The 22,403-nt window shown below is 38.7% G+C and overlaps 1 protein-coding gene across 3 annotated transcripts in view; it reads right to left on the reverse strand.

The window, feature by feature from the left end:
* Window positions 1-22,403, reverse strand: part of JAK2 (Janus kinase 2) — a 257,421-nt gene that overhangs the window by 193,548 nt on the left and 41,470 nt on the right. Inside the window, exon 2 of one of the 3 annotated variants that reach the window (XM_081238457.1) lies at window positions 14,254-14,307. The exons of 1 other annotated variant lie outside the window; for it this stretch is intronic. The gene's annotated coding sequence lies outside the window, so the exon portion shown is untranslated. Of the gene's footprint in view, window positions 1-14,253; window positions 14,876-22,403 lie in introns of those variants that run through there. One more of the 3 variants, XM_081238458.1, reaches the window with a different exon arrangement.

Consider the following 22,403-nt stretch of genomic DNA (forward strand, 5'->3'; position numbering starts at 1 on the left):
TGTGTGTGTGAATGTTATGTTTATTAAAAGAGGCATAAATTACAGGCTGAGAAACATTACTCTGCAGGGGAATCTGTCCTCACCACTGCAGCATAGTATTAAGCCTACTTATGCTGAGCATCTAAAGACAGCTGTTTCTTGAATGAACATTTGACATTTGTTTTTGTGATCAGAAATATGGCTAGTAAAGAGTGGCATTCAATTTTTTTCACCTTGAAATCTCTAGTGCTTCATATAAATCCCAAACTAAAACAACTTGTAGAATACTGAAAGGTGGACTGTCACAGTGATTTGTTTGCCACGTTTCTCTCTGAACAAGAATACATGGTGATTACTTCACAAAGTAATTTGGAAGCAACTGAAGAATAGGACTTTATGTTTTTTTTTTTTTTTTTTTTTTTTTTTTTTGCGGTACGCAGGCCTCTCACTGTTGTGGCCTCTCCTGTTGCGGAGCACAGGCTCCAGACACGCAGGCTCAGCGGCCGTGGCTCACGGGCCCAGCCGCTCCGTGGCATGTGGGATCTTCCCGGACCGGGGCACGAACCCGTGTCCCCTGCATCGGCAGGCAGACTCTCAACCACTGCGCCACCAGGGAAGTCCAGGACTTTATCTTATAGTTGTTGTAGTTCTCACAAAGCTAAAACAATAAATACTCTCTCAATACATACTTATTGAATTGACTTGAGATATAGAAAAGCCAAATGGCATGTCCAGAACTCTTTTACCCGACTCCTCCAGCACTCCCATCAGGGAGGACAAAAAAGAAAGTTCCTCTATCATGTTAATGATGATAATGGATAAATAAATTATGAGGCTCAATTATATAAACTTAAAATAATTTTCTACATAATTTTATCCTTTATTTTCCAGGACATTAAGTAAATGATTAAATTATCCAATGTCTTGAGTGAGGGTGGGTTGTATACCTTGAGTAAATATCTAAAAACCTATTAAGAAATTTGAGTTTATTTAGACTAACAGTAATCTTTAAAATTGACCTAATGAAAAATAAAGGTATTGATGAACATCAATATGTTTAATATGGAAAAGATATTCTTAGACACATTTGTATACTATGTGAAATTTCTGCAGAGAAATCCATGATACCAAATTACCTATGCACATGAATGACAAAACTGAAAATATTGCTTATCTGGATAAAAGACTATCTTTAACATTCATTTTAATATCAGGCTTTAAGCCTCCCCTTAAAGAGAGGAGCTCTCAAGCTGGGTTTTCTAGTCAAAACCACAGGCAGTATGTCTAATTTTACTTCTTTTTTCTTTTGCCTTTACTAATATCAATAACAAACTTTCATCCTGTTCCTAATCTTCAAATTAATTTAGATAATTTGGGGAGATTACTTTCTTTGGAACATTTTCTTAAGTGAGATTTTTCAAACTTGCTTTATTTTTTAAATCTCAGGAAAGGCTCTCATACTTCCTTTTCTGTCACAGCTTAAGCCTCAAGCCTTATTACTCACAGTGGGATCAGACCAGCAGCATCAGAACACTTGGGAACTTGTTAGAAAAGCATGGTCTTAGTCTCCAAACAGTTGTACTGCATCAGGTTTCACATTTTAACAAGATCTGGGGGTAACTTTTACGCACATTTTTGCAGTTTGAGAAGCACTTCTCTAAAACATTAAGAGAAAGTAAAAGTATATATTACTTCTCGAAAAGTCTTTTGTCAGTTACAGAACCACTGCAGAAAAATTCAAAGTTTAAAATTACTTATGAGGTTGGAGTACAAATTGGTATAATCCTTTTGACAATTTAGTAATAGTATCAGGAATGTTAAAATGGTTATACTTGCAGACCTAGTAACTACACTTCTGAAATGTATCCTAAAGAAAGAATCCAATGGAATGATAAAAGCTTTATGTACAAAAGATGTTCCTTGTAGATATATCTAAAAGAGCAAAAAATTAGAAACAAATTAAAAGTCCAATCCAATAATAGAAAAATGATAAATAAATTATGGCAATCTACCAGATAGAATATTATTCAACAACCAAAATTCTGCTCATTAAAATATATATCATGGAGTGAAAATGGTAGAGTAGAGAACTCCAGGATTCTGTCCTTCTGCAAAAGCAACTTATGAGCTGGCTAAAACAGTCAGAATCACAAGATTCAACACACATTTATGACAAAATTTCTCAATAACAAAATGAGTACAGGGACTTCCCTGGTGGCCCAGTGGTTAAGAATCTGCCTGCCAATGAAGGGGACATGGGTTCAAGCCCTGGTCCAGGAAGATCCCTCATGCCATGGAGCAACTAAGCCCGTGCACCACAACTACTGAGCCTGTGCTCTAGAGCCCACGAGCTACAGCTACTGAGCCTGCGTGCCACAACTACTGAAGCCCGTGTGCCTAGAGCCCGTGCTCTGCAACAAGAGAAGCCACTGCAATGAGAAGCCCATGCACCGCGATGAAGAGTAGCCCCCACTTGCCACAACTAGAGAAAGCCTGCAGGCAGCAACGAAGACACAACACAACCAAAAATAAATAAATAAATTTTTTAAAAAAAGTTTGACATATACCTCAACATAATGAAGGCCATATATGACAAGCCCAGAGATAACATCAAATTCAGTGGTGAAAGCTGAAAGTTATCCCCCAAAAACCAGGAACATGACAAGGATGTCCACTCTCGCCACTCTTATTCAACCTAGCATTGAAAGTCCTAGCCAGAGAAGTTAGGCAGGAAAAAGAAATAAAAGGCATTCAAATTGGAAAGGAAGAAGTAAAATTATCACTATTTGTGAATAGCATGATTTTATATAGAGAGAACCATAAAGATACCACCAAAAAACTGTTAGAAATTAATAAATGCATATAATAAAGGCACAAAATCAACATGCAAAAATCTGTTGCATTTCTATACATTAACAATGAGCTAGCAGAAAGAGAAATTAGAAAAACAATCCCATTGACAATCACAACAAAAAGAGTAAAATACTTAGAAATACATTTAACCAAGGAGGTAAAGACCTGTATATTGAAAACTGTAAGGCACTGTTGAAAGAAACTGAAGAAGACACAAATAAAAGGAAAGATATTCTGTGCTCATGTGCTGCAACTACTGAAGCCTGTGCACCTAGAGCCCATGCTCCACAACAAGAGAAGCCACTGCAATGAGAAGCCCATGCACCACAATGAAGAGTAGCCCCCACTCGCTGCAACTAGAGAAAGCCTATGTGCAGCAACAAGGACCTAACACAGCCAAAAATAAATAAAATTTTTTAAAAGATTTGATTGTGAATAGAAAAATTATAGTTTTGAAAAAAATAATAAAAAATAATAGAAGTTTCTACTTTATTAAAATAGGAAAAAAAGAGCAAATTAAAATCAAAGCAAACAGAAGGTAGAAAGTTATAAAGATAAGACTCTCAAGCAATGAAATTAAAAATAGGAAGACAACAGAGAAAATCAATAAACACAAAAGCTGGTTATTTTTAAAAATCAATAAAACTGATAAGCCTGTAGATAGACTGAATAAAAAAGAAGAAACAGAAGACAAAAACTACCAATATTTTGATAAGAAAGAGGACATCACTGCATACCACATAGTTAAAGGGGTATTAAGAGAATATTATGAACAGCACACTGCCAGTAATTTTGATAACTTAGATGAAACAGAAAAAACTACCAAAAGTCACTCAAGAAGGAGTAAACTGAATAGTCCAATGTCTATACAAAATTTAATCTGGAGTTCAAAAATTTTTCCACAAAGAAAACAAACAAACAAATGAAAAATGGTGGTGAGGATGGCAGCCTGCAGTCTTGGTGCAGGTTGCTAGTGCCAGAGGGGAGCAGTATAAACTTTATTCTCTAACTTCTATGGTTATGGGTCTTGACCTCTCTGATGGCTCCATCAAGGACCTACACAAAGGTTTCCCTTTATTTCATCCTACTCAGAGCATTCCCAGGGCTGGGGCCACTTCCTGGGCAGTTTTTGCTGAAAGTGTTTAAAGTCAAAGGTATTAGACACAGCAACCTTGAGAAAGGGACAACACTTGGGATAAGAAATAGAATGAGAGCAATGGAAAGAAAGGGATTGGGAAAGGAGATACATAGGAGATTAGGGATCGTACAGGCTCCCATGTTTACTGGGGAATCAGGAAGACCACGAACATGCACAGGGCAAGACATATGCTCAGGAAAGCCCCAAGAAGATCCAAAGCTTTCACATTCAGCTGGCCTGCAAATTCTATGCAAGCAAAAATTAAAGGCTAAGGCAGGGTTATAAATCATGTGGCAAGTCATTGACAGAGTGCCCCAACACAGAGCCAATCTATAAAGACTGGAAGAGGACTTTTTCCTTCTTTTTTTCTTTCATTGGTTCCAGGCACTTAAGGTAATTCTGTCAAAACACAACCAATGACTAGGTAACAGAACACAGATATCAGTGGCCATACATGACAAAGAATACACACTTTAGAAAAATAGTTTAGAAGAGTCAGTTAATAAGCAAATAACAACAACCCATAACAAAGAACAACAACAAACCCTGGAGAGGGGGTAGAATCATATTTCTATAGTTGCCATATTATAATATTCAAAAGGTCCAGTTTTCAACAAAAAAAAATTATGCGGCATGTGTGAGTTCTGGAAAAATCAGAAGCTAGAGGATCCTGAGGCCCGGGAGAAGCAGCTGGAAAAGAGCCTGATCTTCCTCCCCAGCAAACTGGGAGGGATTATTTAGGATCCTCTCCTTTACCCTCCCATCCTAATTCCAAGGGAAAGAGGACAAATGTGCCTTCCACAGACACACCTGCCTCTCTCCCACCTCCACCTCACAGGTGCAGTAAGAAGCCTCAGGGGACATGGGTTCGAGCCCTGGTCCAGGAGGATCCCACATCCCGCGGAGCAACTAAGCCCATGCGCCACAACTACTGAGCAGGGTAAATGCCAAAACAAACAAGTAAATAACCAAGAAAACCCTACTCCCAGGCATATCATATTCAAACTGAAGAAAATCAAAGATAAAGACAGAATCTTACAAGAAGCCAGGAGAAAAAATGCCTTATATAGAGAGGAGCAAATATTAAAATTATATACAACTTTGCCAAAGAAACCATTGAAGCAGAAGAGGGTAGAGTGAAATATTTAAAGTGTTGAAAGAAAACAACCACCAGCTAAAAATTTGGTACACTGTGAAATTATCCTCAAAAGTGAAGGAGAAATAAAAACTTTCTCAGACAAACCAGAATTGAGGGAATTTGTCACCAATAGATCTGCCTTGCAAGAAATGTCAAAAGAAGTTCTCCAGAGAGAAGGAAAATGATATATGTCAGACACTTGTATCTATATATGGAAAGAAAGAGCACTGGCGAAAGAATAAGCGAAAATAAAATAAAAACTTTTTATTTTTTTATTCTTAATTGATATAACAGATAATTTGTTCAAAATAAAAATAGCAACAGTGTATTTGAATATATATGTCCATATATGTAATATATAACATATATATGCACATCCTTATGCATGTTTATGTATAAGTGAAATGAATGCTAGCAATGATACAAGGGATGAGAGGGAGGAATTAGGATTATTTTGTTATTACAAAGTACTTGTACTACACACGAAGAGGTATGTTATACGAAAGTGGACTTGGATTTGTTGTAAATGTATACTGCAAACTCAAGGGGGAAACACTAAAAATAGTTTTAAAAAAAAGTACCACCTCCATGCTAAGAAAGAGGAGAAAATGGAATCATATAAAATGCTCAGTTAAAACTACAAATGACAGAAAAAGAATGGAAGACAAAAACAGGAAAAAGAACAAGGGCAAAAAACAGAAAATAGTAACAAATATTGTAGATATTAATCTAACTATATCAGAAATAACTTTAAACATCATTGGTCTAAATATACCAATTAAAAAGATAGACAGTGTCAAAGTGGACCAAAGAACAAGATCCAACTATATGCTGTCCACAAGAAACCCGTCTTAAATCCAAAGACACATAGATTTACTAGGGTATTGCAAATTAAAACAACAATGAGATACCACTCCACACCTTTTAGAATGACCAAAATCCAAAACACTAACAACACCCAATACTGGCAAGGGTGTGAAGCAACAGAAATTCTCATTTATTGCTTGTGGGAATGCAAAATGGAACAGCCACTTTGGAAGACAGTTTGGCATTTTCTTACAAAACTAAACATACCCTTACCAAATAGTTAGCAATCATGACCCTTAGTATTACCTAAATGAGTTGAAAATTTACACCAAAACCTGCACACAAACATTTACAGAACCTTTATTCATAATGGTCCAAACTTGGAAGCAACCAAAATGTCCTTTAGTAGGTGAATGAATAAATAAACTGGTACATTGGAACAATGGGATATTATTCAGTGATAAAAAGAAATGAGCTATCAAGCCTTGAAAGGACACGGAGGATACTTACATTCATATTACTAATGAATTTTACTAATGAAATTACTATTACTATGAATATTACTAATAAAAAAGCCAGTCTGAAAAGGCTACATACTGTATGATTCCAACAATATGACATTTTGGAAAAGACAAAACAATAAAAGGATCAGTGGTTGCCAGGGGATTGTAGGGGAAGGGATGAATAGACATAGAGCACAGAGGATTTTTTTTGTGTGTGTGTGGTACGCGGGCCTCTCACTGTTGTGGCCTCTCCCGTTGCGGAGCACAGGCTCCGGACATGCAGGCTCAGCGGCCATGGCTCATGGGCCCAGCCACTCCGCGGCATGTGGGATCTTCCCGGACCAGGGCACGAACCCGTGTCCCCTTCATCGGCACGCGGACTCTCAACCACTGCACCACCAGGGAAGCCCCAGAGGATTTTTTTAGAGCAGTGAAACTATGCTTGATACTAAAATGGTGGATACATGTCACTGTAAATTTGTCCAAACCCACGAATGTATAACACCAAGAGTGATCTCTAAGGTAAACTATAGGTTTTGGGTGATGATGTGTCAATGTATTCTCACTGATTGTAATAAATGCATCACTCTGGTGTGGGATGTTGATAATGGGGTGGTTTTGTGTGCCTATATGGGGACAGGGGTGTATGGGAAATTTCTGTACTTTCCACTCAACTTTTCTGTCAATCTAAAATAGTTGTATCCCTCTCCTACCAAGGCCATCAGAACCTTGGCTGGTAGCTAGGGATTCCCTGAGATTTGGGGGAGCAGCCAGGGAGGGGGTGCCCGACCTAGGGTAGGATTTATAGCTGTAGATGCTTACATCAAAAAAGAAATCAGTGCTTCCCTGGTGGCGCAGTGGTTAAGAATCCACCTGCCAACGCAGGGGACATGGGTTCCAGGAAGATCCCACATGCTGTGGAGCAACTGAGCGTATGTATACACCACAACTACTGAGCCTGTGCTCTAGAGCCCGCATGTCACAACTACTGAGCCCGTGCGGGAGAACTACTGAAGCCCACGCACCTAGAGCCCATGCTCAGCAACAAGAGAAGCCACTGCAAGGAGAAGCCCGCGCACCACAACAAAGAGGAACCCCTGCTCTCCATAGCTAGAGAAAGCCTGCATGCAGCAACAAAGACCCAATACAGCCAAAAACATAATAATAATAATAATAATAATAATAATAATAATAAAATAGTATATAAAAATAAGAATGACCAGTAAACTATGGTTATTTGGAATTGGGTAATGGCAGACATTTTCTTGAATTTTGGAACCCTAGTATCTGCCAACATTATTAGCTTGACAGCTTTTCAATACTTAAACACTTTTCTGATAAGATTGATAGCGCTATGAATAAATGTCATCTTTTAAATTTTGTATAATCAGATGTGTCAACATTTGAAAGATCTACATAAATCAGTAAACCAATATTCTGCATCAAAAGGCACTGCTAAGCAAATGAATAGGTAAGATACAGACTGGGAGAAAAGATTTGCAAATCATATAGCTGACAAAAGATTTATCCAAAATATATAAAATCCTACAAATTCAATATTAAAAAAGCAAACAACCCAATTAAAAATGACCAAAGATTTAAACTGAGATTTCACAAAGGAAGATATAGGAATGCCATAAATACATGAATAAGTGCTCAAAATCATTAGTCAGTGAGATACTGCTCTAAATGCATAAGAGTGGCTAAAATAAAAAGACTGATAATACCAAATATCAGAGAAGATGTATAACAACTGAAACACTTATATAATGCTACTAAACTAAGCTGTGTTGAAAAATATCATAGTAGTGGTTGCCTTTTCAGGGATAGGTATGTGGGAATTGTCTGAGAAGAAGCATGAGTGAACTGTCTGGTAAGGTGGGAATATTTTATATTTTGAAAGGGGTTTATGTTACCAAAGTATATGCATTTGTCAAAATTCACTGAGTGGTACACTTAAGATGGTGAATTCCCAATATGTAAATCTTAGCTCAAAAAAAAAACCCATAAATAAATATTGAACCCATTAATAATATGTATGCTGAAGTACTAGCTGAAGTATACTGATGTTTAAACTTATTTTGAAATGCATCAAAAAATAAGATGAAAAAAAAAATAATAAGATGGATTGATGGATGGAGGGATCAATAAATAGATGGTTGGATAAATATGTGATAAAGCAAACTAACTGCTAATTGTAGAATCTAGTTGATGAGTATATATAATTCACCATGTAGATGTTTCAGTTTTTCAGTATATTTGACAATTTTCCTAATAAAATGTTGGAAAAAAACTATGTATAAAAAAGCCTGATAGGAAACACACAATTGAATTCAGATGTTGCAACTTTGGAAGACTCTTCAAGTTATTTATAACGTTGCATATTAATCTTAAACAAAAAATGTACTTCATATTTTTAAAACTTCCTACATTTCCTTGAAGAAGAAACAAATAGGTGGTTTTTTCATGACTATACTAATCAGTGGAACACAACTTTCTAGTTAAACAATTAATCCATTTTAAATGTTAAAGACACAAGAAAATGAACTTTATTGTCACAGTTAAATCATTTTAATAAGGATAAATTACTCGAAGCACATTTTCTTTGAGCAGTCGTAGGGCATTATATGAATTTCAGGGGTCAGAGTTTAGATGTCCTCAAGAGCTTCACATTCCGACTATAGCGCTAGTACTAAGCAGTTGTCACTTTATTTAGAAAATGTAACCTATTACAGATACCTTTAAAATGGCTATTAAAATGCCTGACTCACTTTCCAAAATACTATGAAATAAAATAGAATGATGGATATAAAGACACTTTAAAAAATTAAAGTCATAAAACTCTGCTGAGATGTTATTAAAACACATTCCTCTCTTAGTCCATGCTGAATACTGGCCTTTGGAAAAGCATAAATATTACTTTTATGCATTAGTCAAAGAACTAATTAAATCCTGCAGTCCTTTTGATTGTAAAAAATGATTGTTATTACTCGTTAAATTACCCTAGTTTTGTCTGTTCAAGAAAAAAAAGCCCTTAAGGCTATAGGGATCTTGCCTCACTTGATTACTTCCAGAGTGCCAAGTAGCGGGAGTGCTGAAAATTGTGCTTTCTTCATTAATGAGGGATAATTGCTGGTTAATTAGAATATGTAATTTCCTTTTTCTTTAGAAAAAAGGCAAAGAGATGTGCTTTAAAGTTCCAGTTCCATTTCAGGAGGAAGTCCACTAAGCTGGGACAAGAAATGTCAGACTCATGCTTTAGTGCCCCCATTTATCCATCTAGGCAAAGCTAGATGAACTTTCTGAAACTGAAATTACTCCATCTTTCTCTGTTATTTCTCTAATCCCTCATAACTATACAACTTCTAATCTGAATCTTAAAAAACAGGAAAAATATGGAGAAAGGCCGCTGTTAATTAAAAAAATCAGACAAAAAAAAATTCCCTAACCAGTTTTCCTTGCATCTATTACTTGGTTTTACTCTGAGCTATCAGCTCTTTTCCCCTAGAGTTTAAAGTTGCAGGACTGGGCTTCCCTGGTGGCGCAGTGGTTGAGAGCCCGCCTGCCAATGCAGGGGACACGGGTTCGTGCCCTGGTCCGGGAAGATCCCACATGTCGCAGAGCGGCTGGGCCCGTGAGCCATGGCCGCTGAGCCTGCGCGTCCGGAGCCTGTGCTCTGCAATGGGAGAGGCCACAACAGTGAGAGGCCTGCGTACCGCAAAAAAAAAAAAAAAAAAAAAAAAAAAAAAGTTGTGGGACTTCCCTGGTGGTCCAGTGGTAAAGAATTTGCATTCCAATGCAGGGAATGCAGGTTTGATCCCTGGTCAGGAACTAAGATCCCACATGCCGCAGGGCAATTAACCCCATGTGCCACAACTACTGAGCTTCAACTAGAGAGCCCATGTGCCCTGGAGCCCATGCGCCACAACTAGAGAGAAGCCCAAGTGCCTCAAGGAAGAGCTTGCATGCCACAACAAACAGATCCCGCCTGCCTCAACGAAGATCCCATGTGCCTGCGACTAAGACCCGACGCAACCTAAATAAATAAATAAATAAATAAATAAATAAATAAAATATCTTAAAAGAATTTAGCTTTCAAAAAAATAAATAGCGTTGTTGTTGCAACCTATCTAGCTTGAACTCAGATTTTATTTATCCCTTGCCTTTGCTTTTTACATTAAAACAAATAGAAAAATTTCCTAAGAAGTGTTCTCATTTTGAAAAATTAAAACAGAAACCTCCAGTTTAAAACTTTTGCCTTAAATCAGCTTCTTTTTTAAAGGAAGGCTTATTTTTGTAGAGATCCACAACATAGTAAAGTTTACAACCACAAGGAACTTCTTTTCTTGAGTCACCTTTTCTTACCATATAGCAGTTCTTACCAAGTGATTTCCTTTCAGGGCACATTTTACTCACTGATTACAAACTCCTAAGAACAAGTGGTGTGTGTGTGTGTGTGTGTGTGTGTGTGTGTGTGTGTGTTTGTGGGTGGGTTGGTGTGTGTGTGTAAAATCTAAAATCAGAAACTCACCTACAAGTGAACCAATTCCTACTTGGCCAGACACCCAACATAGTCATAAGCAGGAATTGTCATTAAAATGTAGTGAGCCTGTATATTCTTTAAAAGAAATATGAGGTAACTGAGATATTTTATTGTTTTCATTAGTCTAATTAGAAAATGGAACATTTTTCACACTTGGCAATAATTCTATTTATTCTGCAAGTCAGTGGGTTTTCCTTTTGAAGTATTTGAATTAATCTGTTTACACATTGTTCCTTATAGTAAATTAGATAATTGTTCTCAATTCTTCACCCCCTCCCTCTGCCATATGAACATCTAATGAGAGTTATTTCCCCATCCCAATGACATTGGGTATAGTCATGTATGTGACTTGCTTTGGCCACTGAATAACAGCAAATGTGAGTACAAGCCCTAAATGAGCAGTTTGACTTGGCCTGCCTCTTGTGCTTGGTGATCCATCAGGAAAAGAATGTACCTCATGTAGCTAATGGGATTTTGAGGACACATGGAGCACAGTTGATCCCAACCTGAAGCTTTGATACAAGCCTAGCTGACCTGCAGAAACAGGGCAGTGCTAGCTCATCTATGAGCCATGAACAAGGAAAATAAATTCTTGTTTTTTATGAGCCACTAAGTTGTGAGGCTGTTACTCAGCTTTAGTGTAACAACAGCTGACTAATATATCCCACATTTTGGTGTGCCCAGTGGCATACACATATCTGAAAACTGACTGACAGTCATATCCTTATGTTAACTCTTGGTCCCACAATCTGCAATGACCAGGAGCTTTGGAGACTCAAATAATCAAGCACATCCCAATAACTAGTGTTTCTTGCTACTACCGATGGGGACCTCAGACAAACAGGAAAAACTAGACAACCTTCCATAATAAAGTTGGAGAAGAAAAACAGAATAAAGAAGTCAGCCAAAATGTGCAAAAATCCTAGCTTCTGTAAAAGTCCAATAGAAACAGCAAGAGCAGGAAAGAAGGTTTGTATTTAACCAAGCAATCTGCCTTCTGCTCCAGTGGCCAAAGAATCAGCAATGTAGTCCAGCTCTGAATTTTCCTCTGGGTGTCAGAGGACCCAGAGTGTTTTACTCTCCCAGCAACTCCTCCCTTTTCCTCTCCTTCATTTGTAACTAGCCACATTAGTACTTTTTCCTCCCAGAGCTCAGTGCAGTAAGCAGGGTATCCTAGAGGAGAGGAGAAGGGGTTTATCTGTTAGCATCTTATTGATACTTCAAAATTCTGCTTCTGGAAAAGCTCCTTTTCTACTCTGTGGTCTCCTCCAGTTTTGTTAGAGGAGTAGCACGGGAAGAAATAAGGGGTTGGGTATATACCTAAGATGCTTATTTTCAGAGAGAGGCTTTTACATTTATTTTCTTGACACATCCCCCAAAAGATTATAGTAATAGTTGTATATTTCTGCTGCTCAAGGTTAGTGATGCAGTTCTTGGCAACAGTCCAGATGAAAATTAATTTATACAGTACTTTTTGGTTTAAAAATGAGGCATTGGGTCATTATCTTGATTAATTATAAAACTCTTCTCTCATCTTTCTATCATAAAAATAATTTCAGTGTGTTTCTTTGTATACATGATTTTTTATATACTGTAAGAATTTTTTATGTGCCTACACACTAGTGAGTCTCAGCATTTTTCTGCTTCCACCCCAATGACTTACTTAAGACTTTTCCTCTAGGACCATCTGGATTACACCAAGTGTTGTTTTTGTAATCGTTACTTGTAATGGCTGCCTAATCTCCCACTGAGCGGATGTGCCATAATCGAATTAACCATTTCCTATTGTTGGATTTTTACGTTGTGAACAATTTTTCCCCATTACAAATAATTGTTCTGTAACAGAATGCAAATTTTCATCACATATTTTTAAATCTTTTGATTATTTCCTTAGTACAATTTCCCAGAAGATTCTACTGGGCCAAAGGATCTGATACTTTTAAATCATAGATATTACTAAATTGATTCCTAGAAGATTTTTGCAATGCTAATGGTAATGGATGAGAGTACTAATTTTACTTCTTCCCAACAAATATTAAATATTACTATGGGTGTTGCTTTGTTTTGTAGCTAAATGAATGGAAGAAAAAAGGTACCTCATTATCATTTTAATTGTTACTTTTTAAAATCAAAAGTGAAGTGGAACATTTTCCCAAGCTGGTTAACTAGATGATCTCTTCTCAATATCTAGTTATTTTACTTTGCCACACAAGAACAGAGGTAGCTTTCAGGCAGTGCCTATCAACAGTAAAAATATACTGATTGTTTCTTTTTTATGTGGATGCTTTATGTGGGTTAGTCTATGGATTTGTATATAAGCCTGTTCTCACAAAATGAATCTGTAAATTGGGAGCATTCTTATTTTAAGAAAGCAGTGGCAGTCTTTCTGAAAAAATAATTGCTAGAACATTTTACCACATTTACCTTGATCTGAAACATTGAGTTTATAGAGGAATCTAATCAACTTAGCAAATCAGCCAAAAACAACAGTACATGACAGATCAAATTCCATTTGAACAAATACCACACAGACTGGGCAATTCCAGAGGGCAGAAGTAAGACCAATGAGGGGAAGTTGAAGGGAGACAAGATTTTTGCTAATGATAGGAAGGATTTTCTAACAATAAACTCAAACTCAAAGTGGATATGAGATGTCCTCTGAGGGAACAAGTTTCTTATCACTCTGGTCCAACAAGGATGTCAGGGATAATTTGGGGGTACTGTATGGGTGTGGGGGAAGCCTGATGGGGAGTAGCATGCATAGCCTCTAAAGTCCATTCCGACTCTATTTTCCCTAGAGCAGCCCTTGGACCTGGACCTCTTGTCCCAGGAATAGGGACTGATTTGTATAGGAGAGAGAAGAGGAAGAACTTATCTTGCTCTTCTTGTGGGTGGGGCTGACCCTAGCCAGAATTTTGAAATAGTCAGACTCTATCGTTGGCATCTTCCCACTTCCCTTTCTGTACTTTTGGCTTACAGTCTCATCCAGACCTCAGCCTCCAAGCAGGACCACTCCTACTTCATTACTCCTCCCTCTCCAACCATTTCAAATGTCCCATTCTTTTAATACAGCTAAGCTAACCTCAGCTAAGTGTTGAGAGGAAAGCAATTTGTTTAAACCATTTCACTCTAAAATGTGAATGACTGATAGCCCCATGACCTTCCCAGACAGATATGAGTTTTCAAAACAAGATGTTTCTAAAACCAATGGCATCTTTAACTGACAACACGTGGTAAATTAAACTCCAATTAATAACCCTTCTAGAATTCAAGTTCAAGCACCATTACTTACTGTCTGGTCAAGTTGAAGAAATTACTAAGCCACTCTGAGCTTCAATATTCTCATCTGTAAATGAGTAAGATATATTATTAAACCAAAAAATGTATATAACCTGCATACCATAATGTTTGACATATATCTTAGTAAATGCTAGTTATTCTTCTCCCCTCTGCAGTCTCCCAGAAAAAGGTAATCATGGATTTCCTGCTCTCTTCCTTCTGTTTCTGTTTCAATGTCCATAATCCATATTCCTTGGGCCGGGAGGAGAGTATCCAAATCAGAGAACAGGCAGCTGAGATTCTAATGTAAAAGGAGAACTTTCTCAAGTTCAGCTGCCTCTACTATCATTTTCTATTGCATTATTTTCTGCCATTACATTTTTTACATTTTTCCATTCTCTTTTGTGTTCATTTTGGGGTTTTTGTTTGTTTGTTTGCTGAATTGGGAGGTTAACTTTTGATTTGAAAGTTTGCTTAATTTATTTTCTTTTTTAAATAAATTTACTTTTTACTTTTGTTGCTGTGTGCGGGCTTTCTCTAGTTGCGGCAAGTGAGGGCTACTCTTCATTGCAATGTGCGGGCTTCTCATTGAGGTGGCTTCTCTTATTGCGGAGTACAGGCTCTAGGCACACGGGCTTCAGTAGTTGTGGTGCACAGGCTCAGTAGTTGTGGCTCGTGGGCTCCAGAGCACAGGCTCAGTAGTCGTGGTGCATGGGCTTTGTTGTTCTGCAGCATGTGAGATCTTCCTGGACGAGGGATCGAACCCATGTCCCCTGCATTGGCAGGCGGATTCTTAACCACTGCACCACCAGGGAAGTCCCCTTAATTTATTTTCAATATCCCTTATTTTCTATATACATAACACTATAGGTTTCCTTCTGGGTAGCATGTTGACTATGAACCACAGATTTTGTAAAGATTTTACATAGATTTTGTAATGCTTCTGTGTCCATTCATCTTTACATGTTTTGTAATTTCCATTTGATTTTCTCCTTAACCCAAGAGTTATTTAGTAATGTGTTTTGATTTGTTTTTAATGCATGGCTTTGGTGGATATTATTGATTTGTGATTCATGAATAGTCTTACTGTCTCTATATTCACATAATAAATAAATGTAGCACTTTAGGTGTTAGAAGGCAGCAGGTATCTGGTGGCTCTCTCTCCCCTCTCTATTTCTTCTCTATATATTTAGAGCTCTATAAATGACACTAACTCTTAAAAGTTTATATTAAGTACAGGTGATCTATAAGTGAAAGGATGCCTCATTAAATATATTTTAAAAATAAATAACACAGTATAGTGCTTTTAGTAAACAAAAGCAATAGGTGTCCATTGAAATTATATCCTGCAACAATAAATCAACTGTGTTCTGTTAATGTGGTGAAAAATGATGGAAGCCATAATTAAAACAAAAGTATGCTAAGCCAGAAAAATAAAACTCTTCTTGTGCATGTAATGCAACATCTTTGCAGATGAAGATATTTCATCTGCAGATATTTATCTTTGCAGATAAAAATATTTATCTTCACACACTAAGCTAAAATTTGGCAATGTTTTATTAGTGGTTTAAACCAGGTAAGTATAATTATGTAACTGTTGCTATTTTTATAGCCACATTTGGGAGTTCTCTGCTGATTATGAGATTGCCTTATCAAAATGAGATAGGAGAGCTGACATCCTCCCAAACTGTGTGACTTGTTTACTTATTTAAATATGTATCTTCTTCCCACAGGTACTGGAGACCAAGTTAGAAGCTGTATTAATGTTAAAATTAAGAGAACATAATGCACCTTCATATTTTTTTTTTTTTCTTTTTGCGGTATGCGGGCCTCTCACTGTTGTGGCCTCTCCCGTTGCGGAGCACAGGCTCCGGATGCGCAGGCCCAGCGGCCATGGCTCACGGGCCCAGCCGCTCCGCGGCATATGGGATCCTCCCAGACCGGGGCACGAACCCGTATCCCCTGCATCGGCAGGCGGACTCTCAACCACTGCGCCACCAGGGAGGCCCGCACCTTCATATTTGAGTCCTTTGGAGTGACCAAATGCTGTGGTTTGACCTGTACTGGGGGTTTCCCAGGATACAGAGAACTTTCAGTGCTAAAATGGAGATAGTCTCAGACAAACCAAGACAATTCTACTTATTTCCCACCAATAAGTCACGGTATTATCTAGGGCCGATCTTACAAGCAGGTAGATTAAGCTAACTGCCATTGACTTTGTACAATTTAAGAGCTATCAGAAAGGCCTTTCTGTCTCCCAAATTACTCCAGACTCTAATAGCACTATCCTCTTTACTGACATGCAATTTCCACCATTAGAGTCATTCCTTACATTAGTTTTCTTTTCAACTAGAATTAGACATCAAAGGCCCAGACATTATCTTTAGAAGGACTTTGTTACAAAGCCCAAACCTGGAAAGGAAGATGCTTTTAGGACTTTCTTCTTATCGCGTAACCTAAAGAACCTTTTGAAAAACATAAAAAACCAGTCTGGTGAGGATGACACAAAATTATTTAGAGGTTTCCCTCTGTATCCCCAGCTGCCCCTTCTCTGCACCCTCTTCAGGCTGTTGGTATCTTCATTCTATCTCTCCTATCTCCTATAACAAACCCTCTTCCAAGAACTGGAGGTCACAAGTGGACTTACACTAATTGTAAGGTTTAGAATGAGGTTTACATCTTCATAAAGTTTAAAGAGTTACCTCTTCAAAGGACATACGCATTTTAAGTAGGACTAAAGCTTCTATTTGTCTTAAGTCAAAGAAAATAGAAACAAAGGGAGAAATTTCAGGCACAGGTACTGGCAGCAGAAAATCTGCAGTGGCCCAGATTCACTCAGGCAACTACCTCCCCCCACCTCCCCCACTCCCCCACCCCCCGCCATCATGCAGAGGGTACTGTGGAGCTCCTGCAGGTAGGAAGGCTTCATTAGAGAGTGAGAGAATCCATTCATTCTTTCAACAAGCATTTGTTGAGCATTTACTACATGCCGGGCATATTCGGTTACTAAGATCAATGAGATGCCCTTTCTACCCACACGACCCTCTACAAGTACTGAACACGTACAAGGACCTATACAAGTACCATAAAGACGCATGCCTAAGGTGTCACAGGAGCAGAAAGGGGGAATCCCGGTTGAAAGTAGCTGAGGGAAGTCAGGGGTGGCAGGATAGGCACAGCAAGCACAGAATTTAGGCCCACGACACCTGTGCTCCTATAACAGACTGAGAGAGAAAGCCACATCCAAACAGCAGAATTCTCCCCACTTAACCTAACCTTCCTCTGAAACCAAGTTTTAAACTCAAACTACCTTCTTTGACTATTAGAAAAACCCTAAACATACAAGTTGGAAGAAAAAATATATATATAAATTATATAAAATTAAAGTAAATTTAATAGTGTAAATAACTTATGCAATCCTATGGGAACTGCAAACTCAAAAACTATTTTTCTAGGGGTGTAATGATTCAAAAATCCAAATAAGGGGCTTCCCTGGTGGCGCAGTGGTTGAGAGTCCACCTGCCGATGCAGGGGACACGGGTTCATGCCCCGGTCCAGGAAGATCCCACATGCCGCGGAGCAGCTGGGCTCGTGAGCCATGGCTGCTGAGCCAGCGCGTCTGGAGCCTGTGCTCTGCAACAGGAGAGGCCACAACAGTGAGAGGCCCGCGTACTGCAAAAAAAAAAAAAAAATCCAAATAAAAGGGAAGATTTCAGCTTTTGAGAGTAATGGGCTTGGCTTTTTATAGAAAAAAAGTCATTTGGCTTTTATCTCTTTCTGTTTCACTTTCCAAAAGTAAACACTTGTCTCTAGTCCATTATTTCCACTTTTCGAATTACATTATACACTAACTGAATCATCTTTCATGTTTTGTCTCATAATTAAAATTCGAACCCACATTTCCTTCTCCTTACTTTTATAAATCAGGAATTTAGCTAAATTAACTTAGGGAGTCTAAGTTTGCTCCTACTTATTTCAACAGCACAACTTGGCACTTTCTTCAGGAAGCACTGCAAATTTTCAAGGAGACTAAGGAGATTATTATATCTTATATTATCCACCACTGTCTTATCAGTGGGCAAACCAAGGTTCAAAGTTCAGCAGTGAAATGGAACTCTTAGGTAGTAAAAAAAGAATCACTCAAGGGAGTTATGGACCCTTCCCTAAATCTCTTGGTCAGACACTCTCTTGATGTATTTACTTAGAGGACAACCCTAGGGACGAAGAGATGGACTGAATCTTGAATAGGAGTCACACATTAGGTCGAGGTTGTAGGTGACCTCTAAGGGCCCTTCCAAACCTAAGATTCTGTAAAATTACTCTTTGGGATGTCTGAGAGTCTTGACTTGTCGGGACTTCACTTGTGCCACGTGAACCATGGATTCTGAGTCAGGTGTCTTCTTTTATCAGCTTTCCTGCAAGGAAACAACTGACTGACCCAACTCTTAAACCTGGGCTCCCTGATTCTGCTGCCACCCCAAACCAGAAGTCAAACAGAAAATGAACAAACACTGAGTGACCACATTTTGTATATAAGCTGCTAAACTAGATCTGGGGGGATTTTTCAATAGTTGGCAACATGACATGTGAACAATGAAAATTTTAAACACCATGAAATTAAAAAAAAAAGAATAACAATGAAAAGATGTCACCAGGAAGTCTTGTACAGTGAAATGGAGGTGAATAGATAGTTTTAGATTCTCACACTGTTTACTAGCTATGTGACCCTGAGCAAGTTATTCAATATTACTAATCCTTTAACCACATCAGTAAAACAGGGGCACTAGTAGTACTTTCATCATAAAACTGCTGTGAGATCAAGTGAGGTGACTACATAAAATGATTAAGAGGGTCTGTGCAGAGGAAGGATTTGAGCTTGAGTCTTCCATTTGCCGTTCCATACACTCTGTGCTCCTCTCCACCCGCCTTGTGCACTGGGGAGGCTGGCCTGTGAGCCTTATGCCTGGATTTAGTCACCTGAGAGCCCTGGCAGCAGAACGGAGGGAGGAAGGAAGGAAGGAGAGTGAAGGTGAGATGTATATTCTCCAGGTCCCTACCTGCAGGGTCGCCATGGGGCTGTCGAGGTCCCTTGACAGGTGGCCACAAAGCCTATGAAGTGGTCCTGTTCACACAGCCATCAGGCCTAGATGAGGTTACCGTGCCTGCCTGGGGTTACTGCAGTCTCCCTCGTGGTTTCCTACACACTTCCCACAGGACTGTAAATAGCCCCTTTGTTAAACTCTCATTAGATTACCCAGCTGGCGTGCATCATGTGATAAAATAGCCAGGGAACCACAGTAGCAACCCCAGCAGCAGCAGTAGCCATAGTTAAGATTATTTGGAGCATAAAGTTAAGCACCAAATGAATTTTACAGACACTGTAAACTACACAGTGTAATGCAATACATTCCCCTACCTGCAGAAGGTAGCTGGAATATCTCAGACACAGACCATTTCCTAATTCTCAGACTTTTTCATAACATACCTGAGGAATAGCTTTTCCTTTGAAAAATCTCTTGTAATTAGGGTTGCCTGATTTAGAAAACAACAACAACAAAAACAATGAATAATCTTTTAGTGTGAGTATGTCACAAACATTGATGTTGCTCAACTGAAATTTATTCATTGTTTACCTGAAGGTCAAATTTAACTAAGTGTCCTGTGTCTTATTTTCACTGTTTCTTAAATATGTTTTCAAGAATACACTTGCCTTTACACTGGATAGGAAAGTCAGGCTTCATGATTAACCAGTACTTTCCCATGTAAAAATATGTTCACTATCAACCTGAGCACACAAGTGATAAGTACAGAGAGGCCAACTCCAAGTCACATGCTATTCTAGACACACCAATTTTGTCTGCCTTTCCCTCCAGCAACTTCCAAGTACAACTGCCCTATACAGCCCACCCACCCCCGCCCAAGGAGACTATGAAACAACCACTGGACCAGAAGGACCACTGCTTGACAGTGATGGACTTTATCTGGTACAGAAAGTTGAGCTGGACCAATCAGATTTCTGGTATCTCTAGAGAATTTTGCTGGAGAGAATGAGGTGGTTAGCAATGGCAGCTGTAGGAGCTAAAAGAAGCCTTGGTAAGCCTTATGCAAAATGAATTTGTAAGAAGCAGAAGTTGCAGTAGAGGAAATATAGTCATCAAAAAGTGAAAGAATACAAGTGCATAACAGAAAGAAGCAGACATACAAAAGAGTAGCTAGGATCCACTGATGATGGCACGCCAGAGGAAAGCTCCATTCACTCAAGAGAGAGGTCTCCAGAGCCTCTCGGGATGCAGAACCAACCCAAAGCTCTTGTCTCCCCAAGGATCAAGGTGTCTTGTTTTCCCTTGAATGGTGAAGGATGCAACCTCTCCTGTATCCTTAAAATGCCCTCCTTCTTCTTACTTGTGATAATTCAAGTGAGTCTCCTTGTGAACAAAAGCGCAATCACCCTGTATGTGCACCACAGGCTGCTAGGCCCCAACCAGGTAAGGCAGTCTCCAACCTTAAAGAAATTCCCATGCAACCTCAGCCTTGTGGAGGTTCAGAACACTGCTATCAGAAAGTGGGGAGAGTGGCCTTCGGCCATAAAAAGAAACAAAATTCCGGTATGTGCTACATCATGGATTAACCTTGAAAACGCTATGCTAAGTGAAATAAGTCAAACACAAAGGCCACATATTGTGTGATTCCATTTATATGAAACATTCCAGAATAATAAATACAGAAAGACAGAAGACTAATAAGGGTTGGTGAGAATGAGGAATAACTGCTGAATTGGTAGAGAATTTCTATTTGGGATGATGAAAAAGTTCTGGAAATGGATAGTGATGATAGTTACATAACACTGTGAAAGTACTTAATGCCAATGAATTTTACACTTAAAATGGTAAACTATATGTTATGTATTTTTTTACCACAATTAAAAAAAAATTAGTATGTCTGAGTCCAGGGTTTCAGTGAATTTCCATATGCCACTAAAATAGTTCTAAGGCAGTGGAAACTGCTGCACATTAGAATTATCTGGGGAACACTTAAAATTCCCACTGTCAGGACCACATCTCAGACCTAGTCAATCAGAATCTCTGGAGGTTGGCATAAGTTGGTTTTTTTTTTAATAAATGTATTTATTTATTTATTTTGGGCTGTGTTGGGTCTTTGTTGCTGTGCACGGGCTTTCTCTAGTTGTGGCGAGCACAGGATACCCTTCCTTGCAGCGCGCAGGCTTCTCATTGTAGTGGTTTCTCTTGTTGCGGAGCATGGGCTCTAGGCGCATGGGCTTCAGTAGTTGTGGCACACAGGCTTAGTTGCTCCGTGACATGTGGGATCTTCCCAGACCAGGGATCGAACCCGTGTCCCCTGCATGGGAAGGCAGATCCTTAACCACTGCGCCACCAGGGAAGTCCCGGCATAAGTATTTTTTTAATCTCCCCAGTTTATTCCTATATGCAGCAAAGTTTGGGAAGAGTGCTCCAAGGCAATTTGCTTCTCAGATGTTAATGTACATACAAATAATCTGGACATCTTGTTAAAATGCAGATTCTGATCAGTAGACCTGTGGTGGATCCACAGTTCTAACAAGTTCACAGGTGGTACTAGTGTTGCTGGTCTGTGGACCACACTTTGAGTAGCAACTCCCTAAGACTCATCCTGGCCGGTTATGTATCTATCCTTTTAACAAAGAAAACTACATCAGCACTTAAAAAGTGATTTTAAGACTTAACAACCTTCATTATTAGGAAGGTCTTTATATCCATTCACATTTTCATTACCTATATTTCTTCAGCCTAATAAAACATTCCTCCATGGCCTTCCTCCAAAGGCCCAGATGTTATCATCAGCTACCTTGAATTACTCAATATTTCTTATCATCACTTCCATTTTTGTCTGATTTCGCATGTTCCTGTAGATCTGAGTATGGATCCAGAAATATCCATTTAATGAGCTAAAGTTAATTCCACATCTTGGTTGCAGTATATAAAATATAACTATCAACATTTCAGTGAGACTTGTGCCTGATAATTCAAGAATAAATTATACAAGATCTTGATAGCTTTGCTACTGATGTCAAAATCATTCCCTTTCTCGGGCTTCCCTGGTGGCGCAGTGGTTGAGAGTCCGCCTGCCGATGTACGGGACACGGGTTCGTGCCCCGGTCTGGGAAGA

This window comes from Mesoplodon bidens, assembly GCF_964165515.1.
Source record: "Mesoplodon bidens genome assembly, chromosome: 6".
NCBI classification, from domain to species: Eukaryota; Metazoa; Chordata; class Mammalia; order Artiodactyla; family Ziphiidae; genus Mesoplodon; species Mesoplodon bidens.